The sequence below is a fragment of the Rhinolophus hipposideros genome, assembly GCF_964194185.1.
Source record: "Rhinolophus hipposideros genome assembly, chromosome: 12".
NCBI lineage: Eukaryota > Metazoa > Chordata > Mammalia > Chiroptera > Rhinolophidae > Rhinolophus > Rhinolophus hipposideros.
In genome coordinates, this window is record NC_138058.1 from 7074999 (window position 1) to 7097555 (window position 22557).

Genomic DNA, 22557 nt, shown 5'->3' on the forward strand with positions numbered 1-22557 from the left:
CCTGGTGTGCAGATACAGTTTTTGTCTAATGATATTTTCACCTCACACAAGTTAATTATTATGATGATAAAATGCTCTACTGTTTCTATACTACTTCCATTAGCATCATGTCTTGACTCTCCTGGTGAACTATTAGAGATCTTTGTGGGGGAAAAAAGACAACATCTAACTTTTAGTCGGAAAAGTTTTCAAATAATAAAAATAGAAAGAAAAAAGCCTCAAAGAATCAAGCCTGAAATATGGAGCCATTGGAGATGAGTACAAAATCATGTGCCTCAAACAATGAAGACCTTCTCAAGCATCAATATGAACAGAAAAGTGTGTGCAAGAGGTTGAATCTGAAATCAATTAAGAGGAGATAACAAAGTTGTAGCTTTATCATGAGCTCTCAGTTTTACCTAAGTGCTCATAATTTTTCTTTGCTTTCAGTTTGTTTTTATGAACAATATATATTTGTACCAGAAGATAAAAATAGAAACATGACACCTATATATATATATATATATATATATATATATATATATATATATATATATATAAACAATATATATATTGTTTTATCATTTACGTATGTTTCTATTCTCTGAAAAGTTGGCAGATGTCCCTGTATCCTCTGTGAGACTTAGGTCCACTTGGACCCTATATGCCTACAATGTGAACTAATGTGAAGTTCTCTCCAAATGACATGTTCTGCCTCTGGATCTTAGCTCTCTGCCTTTATTTACCTAGATGTCATTGTCACCACCTCCAGATAGCTTTCCTTAATGCTCCATCTACCCATCCCTGGAGGAAGACACACTCAGAAGAAGGTGAGTGGGGAATGGCACTGCTTCCCCTCCCCAATTCCAAGCTCTAGAATTCTAAGTCTAGATTTTCATGGACCCATAAGGAATGGGGATGCTCTCAACCAGATGGCATATTCACTTTTAAACAGTATTGGATTGGACTAGGATTCGATATAATGAGCAAAACATTCCAGAATCAGAAAAGGAGCATTTGAGAGTATGGTTGAAGCAGGGACTGAAACACACAGTAGTTTCCTATTTCTAACCCAGTGTGTTGACAGTCTTCAAAGAACCAGATGCTTATCACATAGTTTATATAAATTGTACTTGGGGCTGCATCAGGAAACCTTAGTCAGTGTGTGTTCTGTATTGTGAGATTAAGGTGGAGAAATTGATTTTGTAACTTGAGTCCCTTAGCCCTTGAGGTTTTGGGGCATTGAAAGCCAGAGGCAGTCAGTAGAATTTATGAGAGCCACCTCTTTCTGCAAGGTATTGCCACTGGTTATGGGCAAGAATGTGGAAAGGGTAGAAAACTTGTACCAGATTTTGTGGTTACACTTTAAGGAAGGTGGAACCAGGCCATGGCCCGGATAATTCTTAGGCATAGTTTATTAGTCTTTCACAGGTAAAAAGCAGTAAAAACTAAGTTCCTTTTAATAGTTCTCTAGAGCCTTTGTATGATGAGATTTTTATCAGTTACTCTAATTTGTCTGAAATGAAAGATCACCTTGCAGTGAATGAGTGCCCTTTATCAGTGAGCCAGGGAAACCTTTGCTGGATTTAGATCATCTGCTGGCATCCACCATGCTTAACTTCTCCCTGAAAGAGATTTGGATTAGAAAATATGGCTTAAGTTCCATGAGGGATAAGTTTGCTTAGAAAAACACAACAGATAATATGTAGTCCATTGTACTGACGTTTTGTTTCACTGGTCAGGCCCCCAAGCTTCAAATGGTCCAACCCCTGTGATAGTTTTATGTTCCTCATCCTTGGTGACATGCCCTGCCCCAAGCCATCAGGCACACAAACCAACCCATGTCATGGAAGTAATGTCACCACAAATCACAATTTTGAATGCTCCACTGTGCCATAGTGATTTTTACAGAGAGGATCTCAGAAAATGACCTATTTTTGGCGAACACTTCAATTTATTGTAATCATTTTCCATGAAAAAAAGTTATTACTTCAGTTACCCATTTTGGTTGACTAACTCATATATATATGTGTGTGTGTATACATATATATATCTATATATATATACACATATATATATACATATATACACATATACATATATATATACATATATACATACATATATACATATATACATACATATATACATATATACATACATACATACATATACATATACATATACATATACATATACATATACATATACATATACATATACATATACATCTTTTCCCACCCAATCCGCAGAATAATCTGCATATGAGAAAACAGACATTGTATTTTTGATATACTATTTGGTAATTATATGGTTCCTTTCTTCTGCCTCTTTGCATACTTTCAGAATAACACTCAGGGACTAAGCAGAGGCGCTTAAAATGATTTCTGACTGACAGCCATCCAAGAGCAAACACCTTCATTTGACAATGCCACTTTGTATGATGCCCTTTCCCTTTCCATCCAGACATCTAACCTCTGCTCCATGTTGTGGTTGACAGAGCCAGGAGTGCAGTTTCCAGGCTCTCGCCCTCACGTGGAAAGGTGCTCACTTGGGTAGTAAATGGCCATCCACTGTGATTGGATGGCCATCAGCTGTGGCTAGTTGGCCGTCAGCTGTAACCAGTGAGCCATTGGCCACTAATATAACTGCTGTGGCTACGCTAGCAGAAGGAATGGGGACTAGCAAGAAGATGGTGGCGGGCAAGCATGGATTGCAGTTAGGATGGCGGGTTGCAGACAGTGAGGCTCCTGCTTCCTGTGTCTCCAACCCAGCTGCCCGTGAGACTATAGTGATATGACTCCCCTATCTATGGCTCCGTGAGTGTTCCTTTTTGGCCTCACCCTATCCTGCATTCTTATGTGGGGAGTGGGACAGGAGACCCCTCATGACACCCTGCATGACACGTTTTAAATTTCGTAGGCTATGTCTGTGCACTGCAACCCGTTCCTGACCATGAGACTTTATCATAAGACTATTCTCTCCTTAACTATGGAGCATATCGCCTGATTTTATTTTTATGAATACTGCAGGACACTAGGTGACTAAATCGGGGTGGGGCTGTAGGTTTGGGGAGCTCTTACCTGAGCTGCAGTGTCTCAGAGAATCTTAATCAGAAGATTCTGATGGATCTAAAATGAGATCAGAGTCACAGGGCTGGTCTCAGAAAAACCCTGTTAAACTGTGCCTTTTTCCCCATTGGAGACCTCATCCCTGGAACCCAGGAGGACAGTATCCTCCTGCCTGGACACTGTCCCACCCACCGTGGGGTGCTCTTCTGGCAACACCTGCAAGACTGCATTTGTAGCCTCCTTCCCCCGTTGCTTCAACCAAGTTTCACTTGATCAACTCCAGTCCTACCAAGAGCAATCACTCTGTCACTCTGTTACCAAATGCCCACTCACTCCCATGAAAGAGGCTCAGTTACTCCAAGTGATTCCCCTTGCGCAGGCCTTGCAGAATGCCCCTTGCGCCTTAGAGAGGTTGTAACTGCACATGGGTCCACAGGACACCGGACTCAATCCAGCGCGCTCTGTGCCTAGGGTGTAACTGGTGGGTTGGGGAAAGAAGTAGACACTTCCAGCAACTCCTGACTGGGGTGCTGCTGTCAGAAATTCAGAAGTGCAGAGTATGGAGAGAATAACTGCTGGGAAACCAAGGTCAGTAACTGACCCATGGGCTTTGACACAATTAGCCAGGGAAAAGAGATTTCAGATGTGCGGCAACTCCTGGAACACAGCTGTTGCCCTTGACCCAAGAGGAAGCTGTTTTTTGGCTGGGTTGACTGATACTGCTCAATGCCGCACTAGCGAAGAAGCCCAGCAGCCTGCATGCTAACCACACCATTTTGAAGAGAAAATATTTAGTTCCTTCCCTGTTTCCATTACTCAATGTTTCTGAAAATGGCCTAGAATAACGTCTAGCCACGCCTAGGCTAGAAGTCCAGAGAGCTGGGTTTAGTTCTGCTGATTTTTATTCAATCAGAGTATTCTCTCCAGGCTTCAACTGCCTCATCTTAAAATGTGGGTAATACTAATATCTGTCCAACTACACTCATGGGGCTAGGGGAGACCTAAGTGAGATGAAAGAGGCAAAACATATTAAAAAGGAAAGATGATATGAAACTGCTAGTATTAGGGTTGTGTTTAAATAGTTATGTTCAAGGATCTGCATTTGCACAGGATCAAAAGGAATATGAAAATTGGTTTAACTACAGAATGATTAAGACAAATCATCTGAGGAGAAATGGAATGGAAGTTTAGGTTGAACGATTTATATATTGCCATACTCTTTATTTTATTTTGCTGACTTTATGGATTAAACTAAGCATTTAAGATGATAAATGACATGAAACTCTTCGTTTTTTCCTATTAGTTTGTTTAAGGAACAAACTGGATATTTCTGACATGATCAGTTAGGTACTTTTTGATGACAAAGTCTGATCAGTTATGATTTATAACTGACCATAAGATTGTTTTTAATCACCAGGGATGTTTTTACATTTGAGTTTTCAATTTAAGAAAAAGTTTCCATTAAGTCGCAGATAGTTGAAAAATTTACATATTAGAACAGTCACAATTATAATTCAGACTAAAAAGTAAAGTGTTTCAATTATAGATATGACAATTTTATTTGCAAATTTTTATTGGTGAATCTTTTGTTTTATAAACTATCATTGACTTCAGAGATTTTTTTTTCTTTTTAGTGCATAAAACAATATGATTTCTCAGAGAAATACTGCAATCACTAGAGTTTCCAATACACATGTAACTTATCTGAATAGGATTCTACTCAAACTAAAATTACTGGTGATAAAATAGCTGGACTGATATTAAAATAGCTAATTTATGGTTTCATTGAAATCATTGTAAACTAAATTTAAATTCACACACCTACTAGGAATTTAATTGACAACAATCAAAAGATATATCACATTTTGGTACAAACAAGTTGATTTCTGTGTTTTCTTAAATTATGATAATTATATCTACTTTCATCTGAAGAATATGCTTTCATATACATTATCTCATTTGTTACTACAATATCCCTATAAGGGACAGAAGTAACAGTCTTCAATTTACAGATGAGAAAAGTGAAGCACAGATGGCCAAATTTGCCTGAAGTAAAGTTGGGCCACCAAACTGGCTTCCACTGAGACTTTCATGATGTTGATGTTAAATTCTTTGTTTAAAGAGGGTGTTAGAACATATAGCAAATGGTAATTGTTGTTCATGCCCCACCTTCTTTCCTTCCTTCTCACACTAAGAGTAATAGATCATCATTCACCAATTCATTCAAATATGGAGGCAAGCACGGTATACATTTGGCCATCCATCTGACGCAGTTATGGATGGATGAGTGAGCAGCAGAACTCCCTTGACTAAAAAATAATCCAACTCAAGAGAAAATTTTGGAAATATCTGATAGGTTTGCAATCTTATTCAGAACCTTCTCTGTCTCAATTTGCCCCATTAGATAAAAGGAAGTATTTTACTGAGGGATCGCAAAAATTTTTAAACTTGTGTGTCAGCTTCAATCATTGGATGGGGCTGACCAAAGTCCTGGTTGAGAGGATTCTGAAGTCAGTTCAGGACTCAATGTGAAGGAGTGCTCTGTGATGGATCTCGGTCAGTTGGGGCAGTAGCTGGGGATAGGAGTTGGCGATAGGTTTGTGTATCAGTTATAATAAGCTGCTCTGAAATTTAGTGGCTTAAAACAACAACCATTTATTTGCTTATGATTCTGTATTTTGATTTGCATTTAGCTGGGAAGTTCTGGCCTTGGCCTGGGATTATTTAATCAACTTCTCTCAACTGTGTCTTGTCCAGAGATGGATGATTCATGATGGCCTCATTCACATGCCTGGCAGTAATTGAGGTTATTCATCGGAGCCACTTAGTTCTCTTCTTGTGTTTTCTTCAGTTGGATAACCTGGATTTTTTTTTTTTAATGATGGCGGCAGTATTCCAAGAAAGCAAGCCTCATTGTATAAGCACGTATCAAGCCCTTGCTGGTATCAAATTTGCTACCGTGATTTCCCGAAAATAAGACCTAGCCGAACAATCAGCTCTAATGCGTCGCTTGGGGCAAAAATTAATATGACTCAGTATTATATTATATTATATTATATTATATTATATTATATTATATTATATTATATTATGCAAGACCTGGTCATATATATATAGTAAAATATTATATAAGATCCAGTCTTATAGTAAAATAAGACTGGGCCTTATATTAATTTTTGCTCCAAAAGACACATTAGAGCTGATTGTCCAGCTAGGTCTTATTTTCAGGGAAACACGGTAATACCCCCATTGGCAAAGGCAAGTCACATGGCCAACCTTAGAGTCAGTGTGGGAGGGAACTACACAAAGGCATAGATATTGGGAGGTATGAGTCGCTGGGTGTCACTACTGTAACAATCACCACAATGTGCAGTGCAGTTGCTATTTCTGACACATGAGGGAGAAAGGAGAACTAGAAGTTTGTAAAGCTGGGTTTTAGTCTTTACTCTGACATAAACTAGATGTGTCTTTAAGCCTTGGGTTTCAATTTCCTTCCTAGGTAAAAAGACATTGTCACTCTTGATCTTCTTGCATTTGTAAGATTTTTTTCACACAGTATTTCCAAAAGTTTTATGAAAACATAAAGCCTCATTATAATGGTTCAGTTTCCTAAACACATATTAATTACTAAGTCTTTTATAGCGAACACTAAAGCATGAATGTCAAGTTCTGGCCTTTTAGGAGCTGATGGTATAGTGAGGAAGATGAGCCTTGTATAGAGAACAATAACAACAACAACAACAACACCTACAACAAAGGTGGGCTTTCATAAATGTTTTATGAGTTTTATAAACAATGAGTGCTGCAGGACTCCATAAGAAGGAACACCCTCTTTGGGGAAATTGCAGAACATTTTATAAAGATCATATGTAAACAGGGGCGGGAAAAGTGGATCAGATAAAGTCAAATTTGTTTTATTACTAAGTAATTCATTTTCATTACAGAAAATGTAGAGAAAAGGGACAAACATGCAAAAGACTCTTCATTTTTACCAGCTTATATACATACATACTTGTATAAATATTTAATATGTATTTAAAATGTAATTATGGACACTATTTTGTTAATAACAATATATTCTGAACATTTTCTACAAAATTAAATAGTTTTATTATTTTCCACTTAAATGATTGCATTGCATTCCACCTAATAAATAATTTAACTGTCTATTGATGAATATTTAGGTTATTTATTGTCCTGTCTTAAACAATGCTGCAATAAAAATTCCTGCAGCAAATCTTTACTAATTATTTCCTAAAGATAAATTCATAAAGGTGAAATAATTAAATCAAAGGGCAAATAGATCTATATTTAAAATCTTTTAGTATAATGCATATAACATCAAATTGCACACTTGGAAAAGCTGAACCAATTTATGGTTTTATTACTGTAAGAGTCTCATTATTCTGAACCCTCACCAACCTGGGTATTATAATTGGGGTTTTACTTTTTAGTTTGAGGTTAAAAATATTCATACCTAATTTTAACTTGTGCTTTTTTAATTACAGAAAATAGTGATCTTTTTTCTATATATTTATTAGAAATTTGTTTATTTTCTGTGAATTAGCTATTCCAAAACCGTTGTCCATTTTCCTTACTGCTTCTAATCTTTTCTGAGACACGTAAGAGCTCTCTCTATATTATATGTCTACTATATGTCACTTTTTTTTTAGTTTTTTCAGCTTTCATCTTTTTACAGTGATTTTCACATGTCTAATCTTTATATTTCTCTATATTTCCTTTTATGGTTTCTTTTTTTGGTGCCACGTGCCAAACTTTTTCAAAAAGAATTATCTAGGTGTCATAGTCCTTTCTAGAAGTTTCACTGTCTTTGTAAATTTAAAGTTTTATTCATTTGGAATTCATTTTGATGTGTGGTGCATTTTAAAGTCTAACTGGGGTGGGTGTGAGTGCGTGTACCTGTATGTGCCGCACATGCAAATGGTTAGTTGACCAAACCAACAACATTTATTGAACACTGTGGGGACAGAGCCAGGAGTGCAGTGTCCAGGCTCTCGACCTCACGTGGAAAGGTGCTGGCTCAGGTAGTAAGTGGCTATCAACTGTGATTGGGTGGCCATCAGCTGTGGCTAGTTGGCCATAAGCTGTAACCAGTGAGCCATTGGCCACTAATATAACTTCCGTGGCTACACTAGCAGCAAAATAGGGGCTAGCAAGAAGGTGGTGGCTGAGCTAGCAAGAGTGGATTGCAGTTAGCACAGCGGGTTGCAGCTAGCAAGTGAGGTTGGTTGGCAGAGAGAAGTGGGCAGCAGGTTGCATATCGTGTGGCTCCTGCTTCCTGTGTCTCCAACCCAGCCGCCAGAGAGAATATAGTGGTGTGACTCCCCTACCTATGGTTCTGTGGGTTTTCCTTTTTGGCCTCACCATGTCCTGCGTTCTTATGTGGGAGCAGGACCAGAGACCCCGAATGCCACCCAGCATGACAAACACTTTCATGGATAAATAAAATTATAAGCAGAGAGACAGCATATATCATCTAGTCATAGAAATTCAGTAAGAAAGCACAAGTCGGTAGGTAATATGCAAAATGTATTTAGGGGCTACTCATGTGAACTGGTTCATCTTATAAGCAGATTTTAGAAAGCAATGTGGGGAAAGGGATGGGATTACAAAAGGTCTGGAATGAATAAGAAGAGTAAGATTGGCAGGTATGATCTGAAAGCTTTTCTTCTCTAGGAATTGGAGATTGTGAAGGTACAGAAAACCACCACAGGGGTGAGAGGGAGTAGGTTGGTGGCACTTTATTGCTGCTCGGTTTTGAGTTCCAGTTGTGTCCCTTCTTATGGTGTAAGCTCTCCAAGAGACACTATGGCCCTAGGAACTTTATTTTCCCTCCCACTCCCATCTCACTGTTTCCAGAGCCATGTCAAGAGTTTTTGGTTTCCTCTTAGCACCTGGGTGCTCATTCTTTCCAAGGGGAATGGCAGGGAGGTCCTGGCCCCTTCCTGCTGCTCTGCTTACTGGCCTCACTCTCCAGAGGTGATACCCAGGAATGCTGCAAGGACCTTGTGCGTTGGCTGTACTCTTTCTGGAGGGCTGACCTTCAGTGAGGATCTAGAATATCTCTTATGGAGGAGTAGTAATGAAAAGTGCTGATTTTCCTTGTTTTATATAGGATAACCTGGAAATTGTATCGTACTTCACATTCATTGAGAAATAGTACAGCTTATTTGATGAAAGCTTGGGCTCTAAAGTCAGACTGAGTTCAGGTCCTATCTCTGCCGCATGTCTGTTGTATGATTTTGAGCTGGTTGTTTCACTCCCAAAAGCCTCAGTTTCCTTATTTATTCAATGAGAATACCAATAGTATCTACCTGGGGTAGACACTGCTTTGCCAAGAGCTTCCTTCTATTATCTCCAGCTAATAGAATCAGATTTTGTTCAGGTTTTGAGTAATAAGGTGCTTAGAGTGGGTTTCTTCCCCAGTGTCAGAGGATGCCACTTGAAGGGACTGAGTCACATGTAGCAACCCTGTTACCCTTTGCCAGGCATTGGTTAAGAGATGGATAGGCCTCATGATACCCGAAGGAAGGGGAAGTCTTACCGGGTTTCTGGAGGAAAATGTTCACTTTTAAAAAAGAAATAAAACGTATTTAGAGAAAGTTCTTTCTTTTTTTTCTTTTTTTCTTTTTCTTTTTTATTGGGGAATATTGGGAAAGAGTATGTTTTTCCAGGACCCATTAGCTCCATGTCAAGGCATTGTTTTCAATCTAGTTGCGGGGGGTGCAGCTCAGCTTCAGGTCAAGTCATTGTTTTCAATCTAGTTGTGGAGGTTGCAGCTCACTGGCTCATGTTGGAATTGAACCGGCAACCTTAGTGTCATATGCACTGCGCTCTAACCACTCAGCTAACTGGCCTCCCTGAGAAAGTTCTTCCTTCTTTCTTGTTTTTACTGGTGTTACCCAAAGACTAGATGTGTGGGGCTGCAGTAGCCATCTTGAAAGCATGAGGGAAAAGCCGAGAGCTGCACAAAGAAATAGATCCAAAAGTCTGATAATATTGTGTAAGTATGTTGACCTTGCTCCTGCCTCATTCAGGATTTTGTTTTTGTAAGGTAATAAAATGTCTCATGTGACTAAAAGTCCTCAGTAGGTGTTAACTATCACTGTAATTACTATTACTGTAATTGTTGTAGTGTACTGAATATTTAGTGCATACCAGGCACTCTGCTCAACGGTCAAGCATACTAGGAACTCAGGTAAGACAGAGAAGATGAAGAGATGGATGGATGGGACTGCACCAAACTGTTTCTAACGTAGAGAATTAAAATTTTCAGGTGAGGGTATTACTTGTTAAAGCCTATAACCTTATAAAGATATCAAATGTCAAAGAGAAAAGATGAAGCATTGAAGGCATACGGAGCGTTATTTTGGTTTAATTCCTGGTCCATGTCAGAGTCTGGCCAACACACATTCAGACCTGAACCCACTGGAAAACTGGGAATTAACAACAGCAGAATGATATCAAATTTTACACAGCTTCAAGATTAACACCCATTAACCATGTTTAATCTGTCAATTTACCAACTTTTTAAGAAATAATTTTTTCAAGGCTCTTGACTACTCAGTGATTATAGAAGAACAAGTTTCAGATTAGCCATCACCCCACTTTTCAGAAAAAAAGTTAATGTATTTTTCTATGAAGAGATATTAATAACCCACAAAATTCATAGAAAATTGTCTCTTGGTGGTAAGAAGGTAGGGGTCAGTAGAGCTAGTTTCTGAATTATTTGAAACAGGACTAGTTTGTAAATACTTTATGTTCAAATTCCTTGTGAGGAGAAAAAATGAGAAGACTAAGAAATAAAACATTTTACAAAAATAATCTTGGTAAAATATTTTAATATTTGCAATTACTGAACAGATGGTTAAGCATTAGTTGAGTCTGCAGGCAGTGTAGAAAGGATTTTTGGGGTCCTCACACAAATTCTCTCACTCCATCCTTATTCTTCCCTGAAGAGACACTACCAAATAGCTCGCATCCTGTTACCAAATTGCACTGTTCTGTTTTTCACTGCCTCAGATTTACTGCATTTCTCTATCTACTTCACCAATTCTTGTGTTTCAGTGTCATTGTTTTTTCTATTTGGGTTATTGTTACCAGGTTCCTGCCTACAACATAGTTCTCATTACATCTACAGCTGCTACAAGTGACCACAATTCTTTTGTGCCCACATGTTACTTCGATTAATTCATTTTGACACTTTGGTCTGTCAGTGGTTTTCTCTAACTATCAAGTCCATCTTTTCTCAGGGCAGCCCATGTGGTTCTATCTTTTAGGCTAATTCTACTGAACAACTTTCCCCATTAATAGCAGAATTCCTGTCTTCAAGTTTGGAGAGACAGGTGGGATGCTTCCCATTAATTTTCTATTAGAACTCTTTTTTTCTATCCACCCTTCTCTACTAAACCTTCATAAAAGCCATTGATGAGTTTTAAGCAAGATTTGTTGATCTATGTCTCTGAAATAAGAGAGGAAAGGAAGTTTGAGGAGTTGGACCTATAGCTTGTCATCTAATGAAGTGGGAACTTTATTTCTCCTCCCAGTCCCATCTCACTGCTGCTAATAGAAGAGGGACAGGTCTCAGAGTGTAGGTAATCAAGAGCTCTGTTTGAAAGAGTGTTTAGACATTTTCTTGGCAGTATAAAAAAGGAAATTGCAGTTATGAGTTCTGACTGAGAGCAGAGATGTGAGCTAGAGACTTTGTAAAGGAGGGATTATGGCACCCAAACATATAGATGAGAATATTGAGGCCCAAAAAGTTTACAGGACTTGTCTTGTAACACTGAGTAGTAGAACTGGGATGAAACCCACGTCGATCTAAAGCTGGTGCTTTGTCACTGCACCCTTTTGTCTTTGAGCACCCATGATTTGCCCAACACCTTCTTAGGCACAGAGGAAGACCTGGAGATTATGAAATGGTCCCTATTCTCAAGGACATCATATTTCGGTACACCCCACCCATAGGGCTAGGACTGCAGAAGGAAGAAAAAGCTAAATGGAGAAGGATAAGTTGTTTTATCAGCATTTTATGGAATACATCTGGAAATTACCTAGTTTATAGCCTATGTGTGAATATTTAGAAATGATAAAGAAGTTGGAATGGTTGCTTGCCTTACAGCCTGATTTCTCACCATGAAAAACCCAACAATTGCCAGGAATCCAGAAATATTTATACTATTTTAGACTTAATTTCTGATTCACTGTAAGTTAGAGTAGTGAGAGCATTTGGTAAGGGCTATCTTAATAGATATTACATAACATTTCTAAAAACAGTTATACTTTTACCTTATAGAGGAAACTTATAATATCTCCTTCCTTGTTGTCTCAGGGACTAGGGTAAAATGTTAATGAAATTCAGACAGAAAAAAGATAAAGATGTAGTTTAAAGGCCATGTGAAAAATGGCATGGGGCTATATTTATAAATAAATAAATAAATAAAAATATTTTAAAATGTATAAATAAATTACTTCTTGAAACATCAGTATCTTCACAAGAAGATATTCAGTTGGTCAAACCAGTTAGGTGACCCTTCTCTATTTTGAATATGAGAGCTTCAAGGTAGATACTGGTGTTGAAGAGAAGGATGAAGAGAGAATAGCCAGCTAGTGACACACTTTATTTTTCTTTCTTTCTTTCTTTCTTTCTTTCTTTCTTTCTTTCTTTCTTTCTTTCTTTCTTTCTTTCTTTCTTTCTTTCTTTCTTTCTTTCTTTCTTTCTTTCTTTCTTTCTTTCTTTCTTTCTTTCTTTCTAGTAAAATAAGACTGGGTCTTGTATTAATTTTTGTTCCAAAACACCCATTAGAGCTGATTGTCCAGCTAGGTCTTATATTCAGGGAAACATGGTAGTTGCCTTTCTTTTGCTGCTTTTAGGATTCTCTCTTTGTCTTTAAATTTTGCCATTTTAATTATAATGTGTCTTGGTGTAGGCCTGTTTAGGTTCATCTTGTTTGGGATTATCTGCCCTTTCTGGACTTGTATGTCAATATCCTTCACCAGGTTAGAAAAGTTTTCAGTCATTATTTCTTCAAACAGGTTCTCAATCCCTTGTTTTCTCTCTTCTCCTTCTGGTATCCCTATGATGTGAATGTTGTTATGCTTAATGTTGTCCAGAGGTCTCTTAAAGTATCCTAATTTTTTTGGATTATTTTTCCTTTTTGCTGTTTTGATTGGGTGTTTTTGATTGGGTGTTTTAGAGGACAGCTACCTTGTCCTCTAAATCACTGATTCAGTCCTCTGCTTCATGTAGTCTGCTGGTGATTCCTTCTACCATGTTTTCCCAAAAATGAAACCTAGTTGGACCAGCAGCTCTAATGCCTCTTTTGGAACAAAAATTAATATAAGACCCAGGGTAACTCCACAACAAGCCAGGACACCCAATGCCTGCTGCCACCTAATGGCTCACTTAAGGTTCAGCTACTGATAAAGCCTCATGCAGTATACAAGTCAGTTGAGGCAGGGTCTCAGGGAGTCACTATTCGTGAGAACAGTTGTGTTCACCAGGTTAGCATAGATTCTGATTTGGTGTCATTACTGTTCCTGGAACTACTCTGCAAAAGTCTCAGAGCAAACCAAGTCCTGTCGCCCCCCTCACCTGGGGTCCAAGGTGTCTGGTAGTTTTCCAAGAAAGAGTGCAATGTGGCCAGGTCTGGCTGTTCCCAGAGAATGTGCTTCCAGTGTTGGGGGAGAGTTGGGTTGAGTGAGTTCATAGTGAGTCAGCAGTGTGGAGCAGTGGAGCTCACCAGACTAATCATTTTCAGATTTGATCTGTGGGGGTGGGCTCAATACAGGAAGATGGTACCTGCCTGCCAGCTGCATGGGAGAGAGGCCTTCTCACAGGGAAAATGGTGACTGTCCTCCATCCCTGGCCCCAAAGCCACACACCTCAATCTGCCTCCTCCTGTATACCTCTGATACCCCGCAAGTTCACTGTCCCTCCACCAGAGCCTATGGTGAGTGTCTGGGAGTGACTGAGTCTGTGTGTGGGCTGTTTAAGAAGTCTGGGTTTCCCGCAGCCTTCTGTCCCACCCGGATGGTCAGAATTACCACTGTTTTTCACAGCCAGATATTGTGGGGGCTCCTCTTCTCAGCACCAGTATTTCAAGCTGGGGAGCCTGGCGTGGGGCTGGGGATAATCACTCCTCTGGGGGTAATGTCCACAGCTGAGATATCCTTTCTAATTTTCAACTGACACATAGAGGTTGGAGGCCAGCCTGTTTTGTGGGTTCATCCCTCCTACCAGTCTCGACGTGGCTTCTTAGTTTATATTCTTAGTTACAAACTTCTGTTCAGTGAGACTTCAGATGGTTCTCCAGGTGGATTGTTCTACAATTTAATTGTAATTTTAATGTGTTCATGGACGGAAGCAGGCACAGTGTTTATCCACTCCTCCATCTTGGCTGCGTCATTCGTTTTTCAACACACTTTACTTTTGCTCAAAATCTTTTTGCCAAAACTAGTTGCAATCCCTCAACCTAACCTAAAGAGAAGGTAGAGGATTCAAGGTGAAGGTAACCCATTAACATTTGGACAGTTGGTCCATACTTGATGAGTCAACAATGTGACAAATTAAAACTGAAGGCTGAAGTAGTAGGAATAGAGACAGGATCAAGGTGAGGAGCAAGCTGTCTTAACTGCATCCATCACTGTGATGGATTCCACTCCATATCAAAAGGAGACTGATTTGACCTCACTAGGGGCAATTGCTGGGTTGGTGAAAATTTGCTCACTAAGAAGACTAGATAGATAGAAGGATATTTAATGTGGAGATTAGAACACTTGGAGATGGTTGCAACTATTATCTTCTTCAAATACCTGCAGATTTATTCCATCTTATTCCAGAAGTGGCTGGCAGATTCCATATAAATGGAAAAAGGAAATTTGTATCTCCAAATAGAGTGATGTTTCTAGAAATATAGTGAGCTTATCATATTTGAAATCATTCACACAGCAGCTGGACAACTATTATGAGTGTGTGTTTGCAGTAAGTGAAGTAAATAGCCTCTGAGTATTTCTAATTCGAGGATTCTCTGAGTCTATTATTTATTGTCTTCGTTAACATATTTAACGTCTTTGAATTTGAAAATGTGAAAAATAAAGAAGTTTGAACATGGAAAATGATGATGACACATATCTTCTCTTAAAACTTTGTTTTTTTCTGCTAAAAATTGCAATCACTTCGTTTCAATAATTGGAAATTTGCTTCTCCTATATTTTCATTTTTGTCTGCTATAGATCTTGAACTGTAATGACACGTGATTCTGCTCATTTACTTTGCTCAGTCCCACACAGACATTGATGTGTTTTGTTTGTGCAAAATGTCCTTTAGGATGTTTTTAAAAATGTGCAGGAAATAATGAAAGAAACTGCACAAAAAGAGGACAGTTTTCCTTATTTTTTCTAAATGACTAATTCTATTTCTTTTGGACTTCTTTTTTGTTTTTGCTTTTTTGTTTTGTTTTGTTCTCGATCCTGTCAATCTATTGCTATTGCCTTAAGTTAGAAAAGATCAATTCTTTCATTAAATTTCAATCATTTAAATGCCTAAGGTCCATCTTTGTGCATTCTCTTCCCTCTTTTTTTCTGTCTTGGAGAAAGAGGCATCCAACTTTTTTCCAAGTCTATACTTGTCACCTGGATTTTGATCTTATTTCTTTCCTCATCCTGTATGTTTATTGTCTTACTTACTGTCTCTTCTTTTCTTCCTTCATTACTATTTAACTGGTTCTTTCCCTGTACATGGCAAAAGGCCAACTTCTACCACCATATTTAGAGTGGAAACTAAACATCTTCCCTCAACTCTGCTGCTCCCTGGAGGATCCTCTCTCTCTGTATCCCTCTCTCCCTCCAACAAAGCTCAAGCCAACAACTCACCTGTCCCTCAAATCACACAGGCTTGAAATTTACCTCTTACCCTTTTGATCTACCTGGAAGGCATCTCTCTGTCCAACTGACTTTAATTTCCGTCATTGATCCAGGTCCCAGTTAGGTAACTTCTACACTATTATAACACCCTTCTTTTTAGTCTGGTTCATGTCCAACTTCTGACTGTTCTACACATATTTGTCAGGTTAATTACCACCCCCCCCCCGGAAAATATGTCTGATTCTGTCATTCTCCTGACCAGAACCCTTTACTCTTATTAGTTATAAGAGCTTTTTATAGATTCCTTGAGTTTTTTAAGTAGGCCATCATGAAATTTCCAATAAGAACAGCATTATTTCTTACTTCACAGTCTATATTTTTTAACTTACTTTTCTTGCTTTGTTAAACTGGCTAGAGTTTCCAGTTCTGTGTTGAATGAGAGTGGTAAAAATGGGCATTCTTGTCTGTTTCCTGTTTTAAAGGGATAATTTCCCTTTAAGTATGTTGTTAGCTGTAGACTTTTTGTAGCTGTTCTTTATGAAATTAAGGTAATTCCTCTATTTGTAACTTGATGAGAGTTGGGTTGTTGTTTGTTTGTTTGTTTAATCATTAATGAGTGTGAATTTTGTCAAATGCTTTTTCTGCATCAATTCATATAATCAAATGATTTTTCTTTTCTTGACTATTGATGTGGTGGATTACATTGATTGATTTCAAATGTTCAAACAAACATCTAGAATATATCCTACTTAGTAATGAGGTAAAATTCATTTCATACCACGTTGAATTTCACTTGCTAATATTCTATTGAAGATTTTTTTAATGGGAATATTGGTCTGCAATTTTTTTTTTAATGTGTTTTTCTAGTTTTAGTATCAGGGTAATACTGATCTCATAAAATTAGTTTAAAAGTGCTCCTTGTAATTCCATTTTTGGAAAAAAACATGTAAAATGGTATTAATTGTTTTTTAAAATGCCTGGTGGAATTCTCAAGTGAAGTCATCTGGGCTTAGAAATGTCTTTCTGGGATATTTTAAATTAAAAATTAAAATTCTTTAATGGTTATAGGACTATTCAGATTATTTTATTTATTCTTGTTGAGTTTTGGTTGTTTGTGGTTTCTGAGGAATTGGTCCATTTCTTCTGGTTGTATTTATGAATATAAAGTTGTGTATATTCCCTTACAAATTTTTAATAGTCACTGGATTTGTAGTAATATTCCCAGTTTAATTCCTGATATTAGTGATTTTCATTTTCTCTCTCTCTCTCTCTCTCTCTCTCTCTCTCTCTCTCTCTATCTCTCTCTCTTTTATTTATCTTTGTCAGTCTTTTTGGAGTTCCATCAATTTTATTATTTTCAAAGAACCAGATATCTGTTTCATTGATTATCTTAATTGTTTTCCTGTTTTAAATTTCATTGATTTCTGCTCTGATCATCATTATTACCTTCCTTCTGTTTACTTTGAGTTTCCTTTTCTCTTCTCTTTCTAGTTTCCTGAGGTAGGAGTTTAGATTATTGATTGAGAACTTTCTTATTCTTCACTGTAACAATTTTCCTATCAGTACTGCTATAGCTACATTCCACACATTTTGATATACCACATTCCCCTTTTCATTTAGTTCTACAACTATGTATATATTGATTTCTCTTGAGACAATAATGCTTCACAGGCTGGGCCATTTGCTATGATGGGAACCCCCTTGCCGGTCATCCCAGCCTTTTCTTGTCTTTTGGGTGGAGCCATCCTTTCCCCTCCCCCTCAGCTGCTAGGTATCTCTCAGTGGGGGAGGGGAGTCAGGCCTCGTAGGATGGGGAAGAAGGGCGCCTATCCAGCCTGTTGAGTTTAAGTCAATTCCACAATTGTTCCCTCTTGCCTTTGTTGTTTAGCTCGCCTGGTATTGTTGTTAGGACTCAAGTTCAACCCTCCAGAGGAATGAGCCTACCCAGAATGCCTTCTGTTGCTAAATAGAAGGTTGGGAGATGCCAGGCCTGGTTTCACTTCAGCTATTGGGTGGGGTGTCCTAAAATGTCCTTCTTCTAAGTTGTTCCTCTACTCTTGAGATCCCTAACAAGTTATCTTTCCTCTTTCCATGTTTGAAAGTTCTCTTTGGTTGCCTCTTGTGTTATGTTGTATGTGGCGGTGGAAGAGCCAGGAGAAATGAGTCTGCTACCTCTTGTTTGAACAAGAAATCAAATAGCTTCTTTAAAGTTGTGCAAATACTTTTTTTTCCATTACCAATTAGCAGTTCAGTTAGCCAAAAGGTCATTTGATCAGTGGGAGCAATGGTAGTATAAGTATCATTATCACAGGCTTGTATTATCAGTCAACTATTAGGCAATGCAAGCTGCAATAATTCCCTCAGTTGAAGCATGCCCAATGGTCATTAAAAACCACACAGAATGCTGTGGGATTTAGGGACTGCAATTAAAATCTACACAGAGTTTCTGTGCTAGGCACAATGGTGACTCCAAAAAGAGGAGGATGAAATCTCACTTTCAAGCACTCAGCTCTACTTGAGGTGATTTTACCAACATGCTTAAAACAGAGTCTATAATACAGGACAGCATGTAATTAAGTGTCAATGAGTGGGAAGGAAAATGACAGCAGGGACTTGGAAGAGAAAGTGATCACTGTGGATTGGGTAAATCAGAAAGTTTCTGGAAGGTTGTAGAATCAGGACAGGTATTGGATGAGTGGGAGGTGGCACTGTGAAGAAAGGCATGAAGGATAATGTAGGCAAATGATAGGTAGAGGCCAGACTGTCAGCCAGACTGTCAGTCTTGTTGGAGTGGAATTGCTTCAGATGGGAGTTTAGCTGAAGCCAGATTCTAAAGATCTCTATTTTCTGACAATCTGGGGACTATGTGATATTTTGAACTGAGGAGCAGTGCACGTAAAGAAAGGGTTGGTGGATATCATTTTGCAAAGGGAGGTTGATGTCTGGGCATGGTTAGGACTGAATGAGGATGATTATGTGGGGTGGGGGTGGTGAGGACCTGGAAAGGGCCACCATGAAACTTTGAACAATGAGTTTTTGAAGAGCAAATATACTTTATAAGGGAAAGATTATGTTAAAAAATACAATACACACACACACACATGTACACAAGTGAATATTTTAATACTATGTTAATTTGTATTTTGTGGTTCAGTATCAATGTTTACAGTAATCTGCTCTTTCCAATAATGCTTTCAGTATGATTTCAATTTATTCATGGGTAGTTGGAAGTAAATAATTAAGCCTAAAGTCAATAGTTTGACTATGGCCTTGCCACCTGACCCTGTCTGATATCAACATTTGTTTCAATATATGGGAAGAGAAAAGAATCAAAGATAACACCAAAGTATCTACTATAGTTGATTGGGAGAACAATGACAAATGCATTAATTTTAATTTTAAAATTTTATACTATTTTTATATTCATAAAAAGAATGTATATCTTATGCATGGTAGCTAAAATAATATAAGGAATATGCATTCCAAAGCAAAAAGCACAGATAAAAACTTCTAACATATAGGATAGTGAAGCATATATTGGCAGGATGAGAGAAAAAGCAAACAAAGTGATGGATTTGGAGGAGAAATGAGAGCAGGCATGATAACCCTACAGTGGGGTCATCTCTCTAACTAGCATAAAGGTGGCTTTTGATTGAAGTGATTGTTACCTTAATGTGATTCCCAAATATCAACAATGCTATCCGGTTGCACATTAGTTATGACTCAAGTCTGACCTAACAGGGTTAGGTAAGTATGTTAGATTCTGGCAGAAACTCAAATTGAATAAAACACAGTATAATATAATAATTATATTCTTTACTATGTCATTGTTCTAGTGATAATTTTCAATCCAATGATATGGTGAATGCAATGTTTTTTATTCTTTTGTAGTGACAGTGACATAAAAATGGTAAGGGAAGCATTAATAAATATTTCTTAAATGGAAATGCACAAATGAATGAATACATGGATATCTGCCAGCTATTTCTTTTTCAGAGAAACTGACATAGGAAGAGAAGTGAAGGAAAGGAGACAATCCATAGAAATGGCTGTGGAAAGTTAGCTCATCTTTAGTCTGTGCTTAAATCACATTGTCCCATAATGTGATAATAATCTTTCATTCTAGTGTATAGCTGACATAAAACACAAAAAACAAATCATATGAAAATAAAATGATGAACCTCACCTTTTGGAACTTATATATGTAGCTCATTTACACTCATTTGAGCACTATTAAACTCATTAGACAAAGACCAGTCTGCATGAGATTTAAATGACGAAGCTCTAGGTAACCATGCTGCAATTCTTATGAACAATAAAATCATGAGCGTGCATTTTTTAAAAAGTAGATAATGAGATGTGAAGTCATTATAATAATGTCTTTCTAAGTAAAAACAGCCGACTTGCTGACAGCAAAATTGTGCCATCCGTAACTTAAAGTTGACGCATTTCGTGAAGCCCATCACTGTGTTATCACATTCATTTGTCTCTTTAAAATGAAGGGTTTATTTCACCTCCTAAAAGTAATTATAGGCTGAGAAGTCACCGCTGTGGTCTACCTCCTTGGCCTCTGAAACTCTGGTTCCCAACCACTTCACTGGCAGTCACAGTGATGTCGAGAAGGACATGACTTAGAGGATGAAAACCCAGCTGAGGTTATGGTGTGCTGGGGTGAATGATTCAGTGGTGAAGGTAGCATTCTCTTGTGGTTGACTTTTGGGCAGATTTTTTAGGATTATTTATACTCAGTACTCTAATCGTGTGTGATCTTTGGTTTACCAACCCATGACTTTTTTTTTTTTTCCCTGTAAAACCTGAAGTTTAGGTGCAAGAGAATCAAAAAGGAGAGAAAAATGTAAAGGAAGACTTCAAAACTTCAAGTAGAACCCCTTTCATCATTCTCAAACTAACCACAAATACCTGCTTAATGTTGAAAAATATTTATGTCTGCTGGGGAAACCCCTGCTCTCATTTGAAAGTGACTCCTGAGTCGGCAGAGCTTTTGGCTTTCCAGGAACTCGTTCATCAACCATGGCCTGAACCCTACTCCTCTAGCCGGAAATAAGGAAATTGTTTTAAAAAATATAGCTCCTACTTTCAAGGACTTAGCTGTCTAGGTACAGGACAAAGATAGTGTTAAAATAGTAAATATTGCTACAGAATGAAAATAGGTGGCATCAGATCACAGGGACTATGAAGTACAAAATCCCAAAAAGTTTACTAACTCTTAGAACACTCCATAAGCCAGGTTAAATTTCTGCTGGTCCTTGACTCAAAAACGTGGTTTCAATAAAGGGAATGGAAAGAGAAGGGGCAGAATAAGTAATCCAGGGACTGATGGGCCTAGTAATAGCATGTTATGCATTTTGGAGTAAAAGTGATTGGAGCCCATAGCAAATGTTTCTCTTGCCTTGTCCCATAACCTTTTCATCCACCACTGAGCTCACTGCAGTTTAGGACACAATTGCCATCCTCGAAAACGGTGTTCCATTGAAGCACCAATGTTTCTCTGCATGAGGGCGTTTCCTTATGCCAGAGTTTGCTCATGGACAGAGCAGTAAGGAAATGCCTGAGGTATAATGCTCCCAGGACAACACTCAGCCAACTGGGAATGGATATCAATGAATAAATCCACCTGCTTCCTTACCCCTCATTCTAACGTGTCCTCAGAAGGTCCCCACAAAGGAAATGGATGGTGGGTAAACAGACTAATGGCCCCCAAAGATATCCACATCTTAATTTCCAGAATCTATAAATATGTTACCTTATATGGCATTACTTGTCAGATGTAATTAAGCTTAGGATTTTGAGATGGAGAGGCTATCCTGGATAATTTGGGTGGACCCAATATAATCACAAGGTTTCTCATAAGGAAAAGAAGGAGGCAAGAAGTTTGGAGTCAGATGAAGATGTTACACTGCTAGCTTTGAAGATGGAGGAAGGGGCCAAAAGCCAAGGGATGAGGTGACCTTTAGAAGTTGTAAAAGGCAAGGAAACAGAGTCTCCTCAAGAGATCTCAGAAAGGACTGTAACCTAGCTAACACCTTTATTTTCCAGGTCCTTGTCACCTTACATCTGAATTACTAAAATAACCTAACCCATCTCCTTATTCACCACATCTCTCTGTTCCTATCTAGCATGCACAGAGTAATAGATTACACCTTCTGAAACACTTCATTGGCTCTTGTGACATTGATATCATCTAATAGAGTTGACTTTATGAGACATAGAGCCTCATTATTTCTTTGTACATTCTGAGGTTCTTAAACTTTAGTGTGTAAAAGATTCTTATGCCCTAGAGAACATGTTTAAAATGTGTAATGTGAACCTCTACCCCTATGGTAGACTGGGTCCATTGCTTACTGTCATTAATGACTGCCCTATATCTAAGCCTTTTTCATTGTGACTTTGTAGCTACTCCTATAAAAAGGTAGAGTGTTTTTCTCACATTGTGAATTGCTAATTGTTATAATTCCCAAAGATTCTGAATACATAAGTATATGGAGGGCAAGGCCCCTGAAAATTCATTGTTTACAGATGATTCTATTTCAGGTTGGTCTATAGACCTAACTTGAGCAGCATTATGGGTATGGCAGTTTGAGAGAAATTAGCATCAGGTGAA